This window comes from Cervus elaphus, chromosome 5 (genome assembly GCF_910594005.1).
Source record: "Cervus elaphus chromosome 5, mCerEla1.1, whole genome shotgun sequence".
In the NCBI taxonomy this organism is placed as follows: domain Eukaryota; kingdom Metazoa; phylum Chordata; class Mammalia; order Artiodactyla; family Cervidae; genus Cervus; species Cervus elaphus.
Window position 1 is genome coordinate 106,350,545 of NC_057819.1, and position 14,166 is coordinate 106,364,710.

Sequence of the window (14,166 nt, forward strand, 5' to 3'; positions counted from 1 at the left end):
AAGACATACTTACAGGAAGTTCCACATAACGTAAGTGTATGAATAAGTTCACAAACTGAACATATCCGTGTATCGAAGTCAGGTGGAGGAAAACAAAACAAAAATCCAGAACATTACCAGCCCTTCAGAAGCCCTTTCTCTTTTCTAGTGGTTACAACTTCTTTCTATTAACTCTTTTCCATACTTTGGGGGTCGGGGGTTGCCGTGAATTCTCGGAGGTTCACTGGGGTCCATACATTAAGATGGAAAAGTGGAGACTGCATTTTAAAAATACAACATCAGGGAAAATGTCTGGGAGCATAAGGTCAGCTCTAGGACAAATAAATACCTCGTATTTAGACATGGAAAGATCACTTGGACCTCCTGAGTTAACTATACCTTTGGTTCTGGTTTTCCTGAAAGCATAGCAAAAAGCCAAATTATCTGTTACATGATTTGCCTTGACCATTAGTAAACCATATTCATGGGAAGTGGACATTTTCTGCACTGAGTTCTGAAAACATTTCCATGATGGTGTTTCCTTAAGTGATACGGTAGACAATCTTCCTTAACTCTGACGTATGTGTGCGTTAAGTTCTCCAGTGTCCATCAGTGAAAACAGAGGGCATAAAACTGCAGGACCCAGAAACATGTCTTCTCAGGGAACCCGATGGCCAGTTCTGTGATAATCTGGTCTGCTAAAGTAGTAAAGCATAAGATAGCAGAAAAGACCCATACATTTTGAATGCTTTAAATACTTCTTTAGAAATATTTCAGCTAGGATTGGTATACAAGTTACAGACGATTAAACTTTCTGTGGCAAAACCTCCCTGTTTCTCATTTACTTTTTAAAAAATATTTTACTTATTTGTTTGGCTGCACTGAGTGGTCTTAGTTGTGGCACATGGGCTCCAGAGCATGCAAAGTCAGTAGCTGAAGCACGCAGAGCTTAGTTGGTCTGGGGCATGTGGGATCCTACCTAGTTCCCCAACCAGGCATTGAACCCACCGTTCCCTGTATTACAGGGCAGATTCTTAACCACTGAACCACCAGAGAAGTCCCTTCATTTACTTTTGAATCCACCATGAGCTGCTTTACTTGTCTCACTACAAGACCCTGACTCTGTCCTGAGAAAGTTGTCAGTTATCTAACATTCTTCAGCCTTGTCTTATGAGCTTACTTCATATGACACAACTGACTACTTTAAGAAAAAGTTTTTTCATGTGGCTCAAAATTCAAATCATAATAAAAAGGTTCAAGTGAAAATCCTGGTCTCATGCCAGGTGGCTGATTTTATAGTTTCCTATAAACAGTGTCAGACTTTATTTTTGGGGGCTCAAAAATCACTGCAGATGGTGATTGCAGCCATGAAATTAAAAGACTCTTACTCCTTGGAAGGAAAGTTAGGACCAACCTAAAGAGCATATTAAAAAGCAGAGACATTACTTTGTCAACAAAGGTCCGTCTAGTCAAGGCTATGGTTTTTCCAGTGGTCATGTATGGATGTGAGAGTTGGACTGTGAAGAAAGCTGAGAGCCGAAAAATTGATGCTTTTGAAATGTGGTGTTGGAGAAGACTCTTGAGAGTCCCTTGGACTGCAAGGAGATCCAACTAGTCCATCCTAAAGGAAATCAGTCCTGGGTGTTCATTGGAAGGACTGAAGCTGAAACTCCAATACTTTGGCCACCTCATGCGAGGAGTTGACTCATTGGAAAAGACCCTGATGCTGGGAGGGATTGGGGGCAGGAGGAGAAGGGGACGACAGAGGATGAGATGGCTGGATGGCATCACCGACTCGATGGACATGAGTTTGAGTAAACTCCGGGAGTTGGTGATGGACAGGGAGGCCTGGTGTGCTGCGATTCATGGGGTCGCAAAGAGTCAGACACGACTGAGCGACTGAACTGAACTGATTGGGCTTCCCTTGTGGCTCAGCTGGTAAAGAATCCTCCTGCAATGTGGGAGACCTGGATTTGATCCCTGGGTTGGGAAGATCCCCTGGAGAAGGGAAAGGCTACCCGTTCCAGTATTCTGGCCTAGGGACACGAATAAGCCACTTTCACTTTCATTGGAAGTAAAAAAGAAACAATAAAAATTGGAAACACGCAAATACAACTATACATTCTTTGTCCCCTTGACAAAATATAGCAAATCATTTACACGTTTCCTGAAATCATTAAGTATCAAAAACCAGAGGGATCTTATTCTTATAACAGCCTTTTTTTTTTTGACATACAATTTACATACTGTAGAACATTTATAGTGTACAATTCAGTATATGAATTTAGTAGGTTCACAGAGTTGTGCAACCATCACACCACCCAATTTTAGAACATTTTCATCATCTCAGAAGAAAGCCATTAGTCACTCCTGATTTCCCCTCACCAGCCCCTGGCAACCACTAATCTACTTCCTGTGAGCCCATGGCAACCACTAATCTACTTCTGTGTCCCGACTGTCTATTCTGGATGTTTCAGATCAATGCAATCATACATTCCACGACCTTGAGACCTTTTGTATCTGACTTTTTTCACTCAGTCTAATGTTTTCCAGGTTCATCCTTGTATCAGAACTTCATTTTTATTTTTAAAGCTGAATATGTTACACCGTATACATAGACCGCATTTGTTTATCCCACCATCAACTGATGGACATTTAGGTTCCTTCCACTTTTTGGCTGGTGTGAATAATTGTGCTCTGGACATTCACGGACAAGGTCTGTGTGGACCTAGGCTTTCCAGAATCTTGGGTACAGATCTAAGGGTGTGATTGGTAAACTTTTTAAACATTTTGAAGAACTGCCGAACTGTTTCCTTTAGTAGTCGCACCAATTCACTATCTCCCCAGTGTATTTGACAGTTCCAATTTCTCCACATCCTCACCAACACTTTTTATTTTCTTATTTTTCTTTTTTAAATTGTAGTCATCCTGGTGGGTATGAAGTAGTATGTCTTTGTGGTTTTGATTTGCATTACTCTCATGACTAATGAGGGCTTCCCTGGTGGATCAGAGGTTGAAGCATCTGCCTGCAATGTGGGAGACCTGGGTTCGATCCCTGGGTCGAGAAGATCCCCTGGAGAAGGAAATGGCAACCCAGTTCAGTATTCTTGCCTGGAGAATCCCATGGACGGAGGAGCCTGGTGGGCTACAGTCCTCAAGGTTGCAAAGAGTCAGACACGACTGAGCGACTTCACTTTCTTTCATGACTAATGATGTTGAACATCTTTTCATGGGCTTATCAGCCATTCTTCTTTGGGGAAACATCTGTTCAGTGTCTATTCAGTTCCTTTCTGTTTTGTTTGTTTGCTTTTGGCTGTGTTGGATCTTTGTTGCCTCGAGAGCTTTTTCTCTAGTTGCAGCAAGCTGAGGCCACTCTCTGGTTGTGGTGTGCTGGCTTCTCTTGTTGCAGAGCATGGGCTCTAGGGCAGGTGGGCTTCAGTAGTTGCAGCATGGGCTCTAGGGCATGTGGGCTTCAGTAGTTGCAGTTCCTAGGCTCCAGAGCACAGCCTCAATAGTTGTGGTATAGGGGCTTAGTTGCTCAGTAGTATGTGGAATCTTCCCACTGGCAGGCAGATCCTTTACCACTGAGCCACAACAGAAGCCCTCATTGGCACTGAACCCACTTTTATTTTTATTTAAAACTTTATATAGACTTTGTAAAAAAAAAAAAAAACCTTTATATTTTTATTTACATATTTGTTTAAAATTTATTTAAATTTTTTACTTTTATTATTTTTTGTGGTGCCACCATGCAGTCTGCAGGATCTTAGTTCCCTGACCAGGGATTGAACCTATGCCCTCAGCAGTGAAAGCTGAGTTCTAACCACTGGACCAGCAGGGAAGTCTCACCTCACTCTTTTTTACAGCTGCATAGTACCTCTTTTCAAATATAACCTATTTAACCAAGACCCTATAGGTGTACACTACTACTTTAAGATTTTTGCTCTTGCAAATGATGTTGCACTAAATTATCTTGAACACATCATTTTGTGCACTGCAAATTTAAAATACCCAGAAGTGGATGTGTGCCAAGTTAAAGAGTATTGCACTTGTAATTTTAATAGGTAATGTCAAATTTCTGTCCTTAGTTGTTGTTGTTTAGTTGCTAAGTCATGTCAGACTCTTTGCAACTCCATGGACTGTAGCTTGCAAGGCTCCTCTGTCCATGGGATTTCCCATGCAAGAATACTGGAGTTCAAAATTAGGAAAGGAGTACATCAAGGCTGTATAGTGTCACTCTGCTTATTTAACTTACATGCAGAGTACATCATGTAAAATGCCGGGCTGAGTGAATCATAAGCTGGAATCAAGATTGCCAGGAGAAATATCAACAGCCTCAGATATGCAGATGATAACACTCTAATGGCAGAGGAGCAAAGAGGAACTAAAGAGTCTCTTGATGAGGGTGAAACAGGAGAGTGAAAAAGCTGGCTTAAAACTCAACATTCAAAAAACTAAGATCATGGCATCCAGTCCCATCACTACATGGCAAATAGATGGGGGAAAATTGGAAACAGTGACAAATTTTATTTTCTCGGGCTCCAAAATCACTGTGGACGGTGACCGCAGCCATAAAATTAAAAGATGCTTGCTCCTTGGAAAAAAAGCTGTGACAAACCTAGACAGCATAGTAAAAAGGAGAGTCATCACTTTGCCAACAAAGGTATGTATAGTCAAAGCTATGGTTTTTCCAGTAGTCATGTATGGATGTGAGAGTTGGACCATAAAGAAGGCTGAGCGCTGAAGAACTGATGCTTTGGAACTGTGGTGCTGGAAAAGACTCTTCAGAGTCCCTTGGACAGCAAGGAGATTAAACCAGTGAATCCTTAAGGAAATCAACCCTGATTATTCATTGGAAGGACTGAGGCTGAAGCTGAACTCCAATGCTTTGGCCACCTGATGCAAAGGGCCAGCTTATTGGAAAAGACCCTGATACTGGAAAAGATTGAGGGCAAAAGGAGAAGGGACCAGTCCTGGAGTCTGTTCTCTATGGAAGGGCTATAGTCTCTGTGTCAGGCCTTAGGGCGACCTCCAAAAGGGCTGACACCACATGCCACACCTCCCAGGACTGCTGCTGCTCCTGTCCCCAGAGCAGGCCACTGCTGACCCATGCCTCTGCAGGAGACCTTCAGACACTCACAGGAAGGTCTGGCTCAGTCTCTTGTGGGGGTCACTGCTCCTTTCCCTGGGTCCTGGCACGCATAAGGTTTTGTTTGTGCCCTCCAACATGTCTGCCTTTGCCTTCTTCGTCAGTGTCCCTGTTCACGGCTGAGAAGGGGGCTCAGCAGGGGAGGCTGTGGTAACCTAGGAGCGCACAGTGTGGGTGGGCGGGGCAGGGAGCCACCTCTGCCTCTGACTCCCTCTGCCTGGCTCCTTGCCCCACTGACTGAGGCCAACAGCCCTGAGTCACCCGGTGAGTAGCCCGGATCTGCAGAGGCTGTGGAAGCTGCTCTGGGGCCCACTTGCCAGCCTGAAGCTCCTCCCCGTTCCCCTTCCCCCAGCAGACATGCACTTATTTTGTTAGACAGAACTTTGTCACATAGCCACCCCCCTGCAGGGGTCTGAGAAATCAAAGGCTTAGTCAGGCACATGGCTGCCCACCAAATCAGGATTTGTTAGAAATGGAGAACAGACAATGAACAGGTAGAAGGGCCAGAGCCACATCTTCTGGTCTAGAGGACAGGTGGGTGATGCCCTAGTCCCCCAAACCAAGACAGGACCTTCTCAGAGACCCTGGAGACTCGGAGGCTGAGTTCCCTCACTCAAGGTCCACAGCCTCCCCAGAACAGACCAGCCTCCTCTCTCTTAGCCCTGGGGTGTCAACACTCCTTCCCAAAGGTGGCAGGGACCAAGAGTCCCCTTGGCCCAGAGCCCATCCCACAGGTGACAAGCAGTGCAGCAGGGGTGGGTGTGAGGGAAGTGCTGGCCAGCGGCTTGGACTGCCCCTTGACTTCCTGGAGGACTGCCAAGCCCTCCAGGCCACACACAGTCACACTGTGACACACACATACTCGTACAGCCACAGCGTGGCGCTCACATGCCCTTACAGTCCATTCAGGTTCCCAGAACACGGACACACGCCCACCCAGGACGCGCAGAATTCAGGGGCACCACTGTGCACACAAGTTGACTGCTAACCCTACTCCAGTCTGTCTCTCCCCACTCCCCCGAGCTTCTATCCAGCACCCAGTGCTCTGTAGACGTCTCCAGGGGATGCCCCACAAGGCTCCCAGGCCTCTGACCACTGCCACGTTCACCAATGCCCTGGCTGGGCCCCCATCTCACCCGCATGCTGACCGACCACTTCCACACCCGCTCCAAAGCCAGAGCCTCAGTCACTCACCACATCGCCAAGCACATGCTCCGTGCAGGGCAGTCTACCCGGGGCGGGGGTGGGGTGGCGCACGGGGAGGGGTTGACTGTGAACACGACATGTACAAATCTCTGCACTTGAAGAACTCAGATTTAGCCTGGAAGAGGACAACAAAATCAGTCACTGAACTACACAGTGACTCAGGTGACAGGCCCCAGGCATGGACCCAGGAAGAGCTGATGGGGGAGGAGGTCGTGATTTTCCATGGAATGATCAAGAAAAGCCAGCCAAGATGGTGACCTTGGAGCAAGGACTTGAAGGTGGGAGCAGGAAGGAGCCCCATGTGGACGGAGCAGCAGGAACAGCATTCTGGGTAGATGGAACAGGAGATGCAGGGCCCAGAGGCAGGGTGTGCCTGGCCTGTGTGAGAATCAGCGAGGGGGCGGTGATCGGGATGACTGCTCGCTGCCTGGTCCCAGCTGCCATCACTTCCCGCCAGGACCCTTGCTGTCATCACTGAGTCACTGTCCTCTTGGCTTCCTCTCGCTGCTGTGACTTCCTCCCTGCCCAGCAGCCAGAGTGACCTTTCAGCAAACACAGATGAGGCTTCAACAAACACAAGATGGGTGTCCCCATCTTGTGGGATCAAGTCCACGCCCCAGGCCCAGGATGCCCTGCTGGTGGAGAGTAGGGGATAGATGGAGGAAGTGGCCTTTGTGATGGGATTGGCTGCCTGGAGGCCAAGTGCAGGGCGTGGTGCGGCCCCAGCTGTGTTCCTGTGAGGTCATCCCCTTCATGCATCTGCCTGATTTTCTCTCTCAGATCTGCTGGAAAAGCCCGGAGGAGGCCGCTGATGGGTATGTGCAGCCCGGGGTGGCTGGGGTGTGGGTTGTTGGGGAGCGGGTGGTGGGAAAGCTCCCAGGAGGAAGGGACCAGCCTGGGTGACTTGCTCAGCAGCGGTGTGGCCCTGCCCCTCCTCTGGCACCTGTGGGTGGGGCTGTAGACAAAACACAGGAGGCCCTACTGTGCTTCAATTTCAGATACCCAATGAGCAGTTCTTCAGTTATGGAGGTCCCACCTGCGTCCTGTGTTTTTCTTTGCTGAATCGGGCAGCCCTACAGGAGGACCACATGTGCCTCCACACCGGCCTCCCATCTACCCTGGCCCCAGGTCTTGACCCCATGTGGGGACCAGAGACGCCTGGTGAAAACCCAGTGGCTTCACATCTCTCCTGGGCTCCACCCAGTACTTGGAGGCCTCGGTGACCTGCATTGTGCACACTGTCAACCCACCTCCAACCCCCACTGCATGCTGGGGAAGTGCTCTTTGAAAAAATAAAGTCAATAAAATGTAAAGAATGGAAAGTCCTAATTTTAGCATTTGCCAGTTTCTGTAGCTGATTTTAAGCCACGAACACGTCGCTGGAGGCTGAGTTGCACAGAGTTCTCTGTGAGTCAGCACAGTTTGTGCGAGCCGGTGCCTGTCAGCCTCTCTGATCCTCGAGCACATTCCGCCCCAGGGCCTTTGCACCGACTGTGCTCTCACTGTGGCGTGGGAACGCCTGCCCCACACCTGCACAGGACTTGCCCCTTCGCTTCAGGACGTTGTGCACCATCCATAATAACCCTCCCCTCACTCTCCAGCCCTCTTCTCTGCTTTATTTTTTTCCTCATAGCAGCTCCCACAGTCCTAGATTATCGAACAGGTTTACATGTTTGTCTCCCCACTAGAAAGTCACTCTATGAGGGCAAGGGCCATGCCTGCCTTGTTTTCCACTTAACTCCAAGCACCTAGCCCAGTGCCTGGCACACAGTAGGAGCTCAATAGACACCTGCTGAGCTAGCGAAAACTCTCAGCTCAGTAAGCTTGGCTCCCGTGACCTTGATGTTTATTTTGTGCATTGGATGGAGCCACTCAATACACCCGACCCCCACAGGAGCCAGCTGGACACACAAACTTCAGCCCTGCTCCACTCCCACTCTGCTGTGCAGCCTTGGTGAGGCTCTTTCCATCTCTGAGCCTCCTGGATTTGTCCCCTGTGAGGGAGGATTAACTAATATTTTCCACCTCCTGAGCTACTGTGGGTACCACATGGCTGAATGGATAGGAGAGCACTTTGCAACATATAGCCACTAAAATTTAGGAGGCCCCATCCACCCCACTATTTCTCAGAAGGAAAGACATTTTGTAGTTACTAGAAACATCCTAGAACTGTCAAAAGTCTTCACAATCAGCTAGACATGATGTAAAAGCATAAATCATTCAGTAACAGCTTTTTAAAAAATATCTAGTAGAAAACTTGACTTTTCATTATTTTCATCAAGTATAAAACTGAGGAAGTGACCTTAACAAAGCAATCTCCACTTAGAGCAAGTCTTCTTGACCACCATGTGGATACGCTTACCCAGCTCTGTCTTGTCTGGCATACTTTAAAAAAAAAAACAAACTCATCTTTCTGTTGTCCCTTCCCCATCCCTGAGGACTTCAGTACATTTCAAAATGATGCCAGGACCTCCCTGGTGGTCCAGTGGCTAAGACACCAAGCTCCCAATGCAAGGGGCTTGGATTCCATCCTTGGTCGGGAACTCGATCCCACATGCCACAACTAAAGACCCTGCATGCCACTATGAAGATCGAAGACCCCAGATGCCACAACTAAGACCCCATGTCAAATAAATATTTTTTTTTAATGTCATTCTAAATTCTCCCAGGTCTCAGCTGTCTCTTTCTAGGGAGCCTCTCCCACTGTCCCCTGGACCCCATCCCCCTCCATTCAACCTCCTGTCTCTTTTCTGGGCACCCGGAAGGAGTGATGTCCCAAAGGAAGGAACCATCTGTTCAGGACCATGCAGACTGGCTGGCACGTGCCACCCCCTCCCATGAGCCAGTCAGGCCACGCCTCTGCCACCTCAAGACCCAGGTGAGGGATTAGATAACAATGCGACAAATGAGCTTTCTCTAACATCATTAGAGCTTTCTCTAACATCTAACATTCCCTACCTAACATCATCTAAAAATTCACCCATGACAAAATTAGGAGAGTTCAAGGAAACAGAGATTTCCCAGCTGTGGACCCCAACGTCTACAACCAGGGCTGGTTTCTGCTGGTAGGTGTGGCTTCCAGCCATCGGCAGGCACCCGTGAGGACAGGCTGGGCATGTTTTGATCAATTAGACCTCTGATCAGGTTGGTCGGAGTCTGTGTCATGTGAGTTATGCAGCATTTTAAATGTTGCCCCTTCCTCAACAACTGCCTGGGACCAAGCATGCCTCATTATTCCCTGGATTATTTCCACACCTGAACACTTAGGTTTCTGGAAGCTGCATCTTTCAGCACAGCAGGAAAACAAAAGCTAGACGTGGAGATGTGCTTGTTGAGACCGACAGCAGCAGCACGTGGTTCTTGGTGGAGAGGAGAATGAGTGACTCATTCTAACTGCGTCCTCCCTCCTATCTTGCCCAAGTTCAAGCTCCTAGGCTCCCCTGTAGCTAGAGGAGGCCCCGAACCCCAGTTCCAGGTACTGGGCTGTGCAGGACGCCCTGTCCTATACCAAGTCCTGCTGGGGATGCCCAGCCTCTCCCCCTGCTCTGCTTAGAACATGGCCCTGTACCTGGAGCTGAAATGGTGGTCTTGTCATGAGGACAAAAGCCACGTGTTAAGCAGGTGGGAGAACCAGGTCCCTGGTGGCACGGCTGAGCTGGCGTCAGCTCAGGGCTGTCTTGATTTTGAGACAAATGAGCCTTACGTATTTAAACCCTATTTGGGTTTTCCGTCACATGCAGCCTAACTGCCATGCCATGAACCCAACATGTGAACTGGCAAGCTTCACTTCTCTGCCTGGCTTTGGCTGATGTTGAGTTTATGTCCCATGGATTGAAAATGAATGGTTTTTAAAGACCTGCAGTGTTTCCCAGAGTTTAGCCAGCAACTCAACTTGCTGTCTCCAAGCAAGGTGGACACCAACTACATCACCACCTTCACTATAGGGACCATTGATCCCCTCTGCTGAGCCCCGCGAGGTCAGGATCTTATGACCCCCAGTTTCCTGGAAACAGACTCAAGAGAAGTTGAGCCATAAATAAGCCCAAGATCACACACCCAGTGAGGGGCAGAGCTCAGACTGGAACCCAGCTCCCCCTGCTGGTTAAGCCCTGGAAGCAGCGGCCCTGGCATTTCCCCCTTGATCTTGAGGATGAAGGAAGCATGCGGGTCCTGGGGCTGATCTGGAGAGGCCAGGGACCCCCCTGGCTCTTCAAGTGACTCGGCAGGAAAAGGACAGTCCAGGCCAGGCCCTCATCTTCCTAGTGAGACACTGAGGCCTGGAGAGGGGCAATGACCTGCCGGGACCATGCTGCAAGCTGAGGACAGGCTGGAGATGAGACATCTGCCTTGGGCTATGCCCTGACACAGACCTACTGACTCAGTTGTGCTGCTGGAGGCTGGGGTCCCTGAGTTCCCCAACTCCGAACTGCCCTCTGGATGGAACCTGAGGGCTCAGCCCTGGCCTTCAGCGTTCTAAGGTCCCTCCCAGAGGTCCCTCTCCTCTGCCCAGTTGTTCACTTACTCGTGAGTTCACTCAACAAGCACTTAGTGAGTGGGTGCTCGGGCAGTTGAGCGTGGTCCAGGAGCCCAGTCAGGCCATAGCCCCTCTGTGGTGGAGAAGGCCCCTGCCCAATGAGGGCTTGTCTGGAGGACAGGACAGAGGAAGTTCAGATGGAAAGAGTGGAAGGAAAAGCATGTACAGAGACCTGCAATGCACTGAATTAAGCCTTTAAAAGGGGTTGGTTTGAGGTTATGTGATTTCTACCTCAATGAAAACCAAGTATATGTAATTTTAAAGAAGGTGGCATGTGTGTGCAGGCACCCAGTACCGCGAGGATGAGAGGAAGGGGAGATGGGCAGCAACAGGGGGTGCTGAGGGACCCGACAGGCCAGAGGACCTGGGCTTTGTCCCTGGTGACACACAGCTGCAGGCCTGGCCTGTGGCCCATCCCACAGGGAGCTGACACACACCCTCTGCCAGAGAGCTGAGGGCTGGGCTGGGAAGGAAGGCCTATGAGGGTTGTCAGAGGAATGACCTTGGGGACCTTGGGGCCCAGAGACCCTGATTCAAATTGCAGCTCTGCTGCAGACTCCCCGAGATCCTGGGAAGGCCCCTCCCCATAAAAAAGGAGCAGCAGTGCTCTCATGGAGTCAAGTGTCGTGGGTGCTGCAGAGCTTTGTGGGGTCTAAGGAGGGGAGAGAAGGAGGTCTGTGGGTGCTGATGTCACTGCTGGCCTCTACCTCTCACCTGAGATGGCAGGTCTAGGGGTCCCCAGCCCCCCGCCCCAGCAGGGGCCAAGGTCTGTGAGTGGGATGCTTGCCTGAGGCCGTGCACCCTGGGGCAGGCCCTGCCTGGCGTGTCCTCTTCCCCAGGCCAGTTCCCCTTTGTCCGGGAAGTGGGCCTTAGGACGGTGGTGGCGAGGGGGTGCCGGAGAGGTTAAATGTCCTGGGCTGATGGGGGGATGGGGGGGTGAGGGAAGGCCAGACCCAGCGGGGACAGTCTGCTCTACAGATGAGGCTGCTGCTGCTGCTGTTTGCTGAGGAGCTGCAGACAGGAAGGGGGCTGCTACGGGGAGGAACCAACCCCTCAAGAGCCCAGAGTCCAGGTTCTCCAGACTCAGCCCAGATGTGGGTTCAAATAACAGGAAAGCTGTGCAGGGTAGAGATGTGCCAGGCACTGGGCAGGGTGCATGCCCAAGGGTGAACCAAGCTAACAGGCCCAGGTGGCCAGGAGCCCAGCACGTTAGTTAGGAGTGTGCTTCCTGTCTGGAGAGAAATGCAAGCAGAGCTGTACACACAAGTATAATGAGCTTCTGGGCTGGAGATGCAGGGAATCTTCCGGGGCAGATTGTGATCAAGGGATCAGCGGATGCGGAGAGGAGATCAACATCAACTAGAGACAGAGAGCAGACACTGGGGCCCCAGGACCCAGAGCTCAACTGAGATGTCTTGTCCTTGGGGCAGGGCCCAGGCTGGCAGATGCCCACAACAGGGAGGGCCTAGCCAAGTGGCCTTGACAGGCCAGCATCTTTCTGGTACCACAGAGAGGGGGCCCACATCTCCCAAAAGTGGGTGCTCATAGGTGCCAACTGCTTTGGCAGGTGGTTGCAGGGGCCAGGGAGGGTGGTATAGAGGGGCTCAGGGATGGGGGGCCCGAAGGGAGGGCCCAGACGCTTCACTTCCACTCTCCACAGCTGGCCTCAGTCCCACTTCAACATGACCCTGAGCTGAGACTGACTGGCACTGCAAAGTTGTGAGAGCAAGTCCAGTGTGGAGGAATTGCTCCTGTCCCCAGGAGGGTCCAGGACCTTTGGGTCTGGTGGCCTGGCCCTGGCCTGGCTGGCAAACCCACCATTTCTCAGCAGTGCTATGCAGCCTGTCCCTTCAGCCACCGGGCTCAAACCTTTGTTCCCATGGTAGCTCTGTTGGGCCCAGGGGTTTGAGACTGACTTCAGGAAGGACAGGAGCAGAAGTCTGGGGTGGAAGTGTCAGGGGAGACGCTGGGCTGGGCCGGGCAGTCAGCCAGGGTGGAGCTGGGGCACCACAGAGCGGAAATCCCCAGTCTCTGACCCTGAGAACAGCCCAGCTCTGACTGCGGCTGGCTGGCACACAGACATGGGCATTAGGCATTGGTGCCCGCTACACCAGGGCCAGCTTCCAGCCCCACCCAGCCCTCAGGGCGACACTGGGCACTCTCCCCGCCCCTCCCTTGGGCCACAGTGTGTCCCCAGTCTCAGTGGGCTTGGCCCTGAGGGGACTGTGAGAGTACAATGGAGGAAGAAGCTGCACTGGGAGGGGCTAGGGGTCCAGAGAGAGGACAGGGAGGACTGGAAGTCCAGGAGGGGTGGAAAGTTTTGCGGCCAGGTTGGTGCCAACCTGCTGAGGGTTGGCTCCCCTCCCTGTGCAGACCACTACATCCCGCCCTGAAAACTGCACGGCATCCTGCCTAGGCCACTGCACACCAGCACCTGAAAAGACCCCCTCCTCCTCCCTCTGACTGTCCTGACCCGAAGACCCGCCTGCCCAAGGGCTCCTGATGCACCAGACCCCATGCCAGCCCACCCCACCTCACGGTGAGGATTCTAGTCGGGCCCCACCAGCCCCACAGTCCCTCCTAAGGCCACTAGGTTTGGTCATCTCGTACCTTCTAGGGGACTACTGATCTGCACCCCTAATGGACACCCCAGAGATTCCTCCCCGCCCCCAGGAGACTCCCTGTCCAGGTTCTGTGCAAATGTGGGGCAGCCCTGGACACAGCCAGGTTTGCAACTCTTGGGAGCCCAATTATTTGATAATAGCAAGCATTTTGTTAAAAACTGATTTGTGTAACACCGAGCCTCAAAAGCAACTGGGAGGAAAGTTTGGATGAGTGGTATCATCTGTGGAGAAGCATCTTAACTGGAAAGGGAGGGTGTGTGTGGGGGGGACATGGCCAAGGCCTCAGGGAGGCAGACTCTCACTTGAGCCCCCGGCCCACCCATCAGCCTCCCCAGCCTCAGCCTCTCTTATCAGAGGTGTGAACACTGGCTGCCCACGCCCCGTCCCCTGTCAAGTATCTTTGCTCACCTGGCAGGGGGTGGGGGTGATGGTCAGTGGGCCTGGGCTGGCTGTGACCCCTCCTTCCCTTTCCTGCACAGATGTCTCCTGGGACAACCCCTGGTCTGCTACCAAGCCAGCAGCTGGCTGCTGCAGGGTGTGATGACCTGGGCATCCTGCTGAGGGCACAGCCTCCCTGATGTCCAACCCTTCATTCTCTGGATCCCAGATAAGGTTTCTAATTCCACCTTTGATACCTCGGCCAAGAAACACCACTGGCGCTGGCCCAAGCCCAG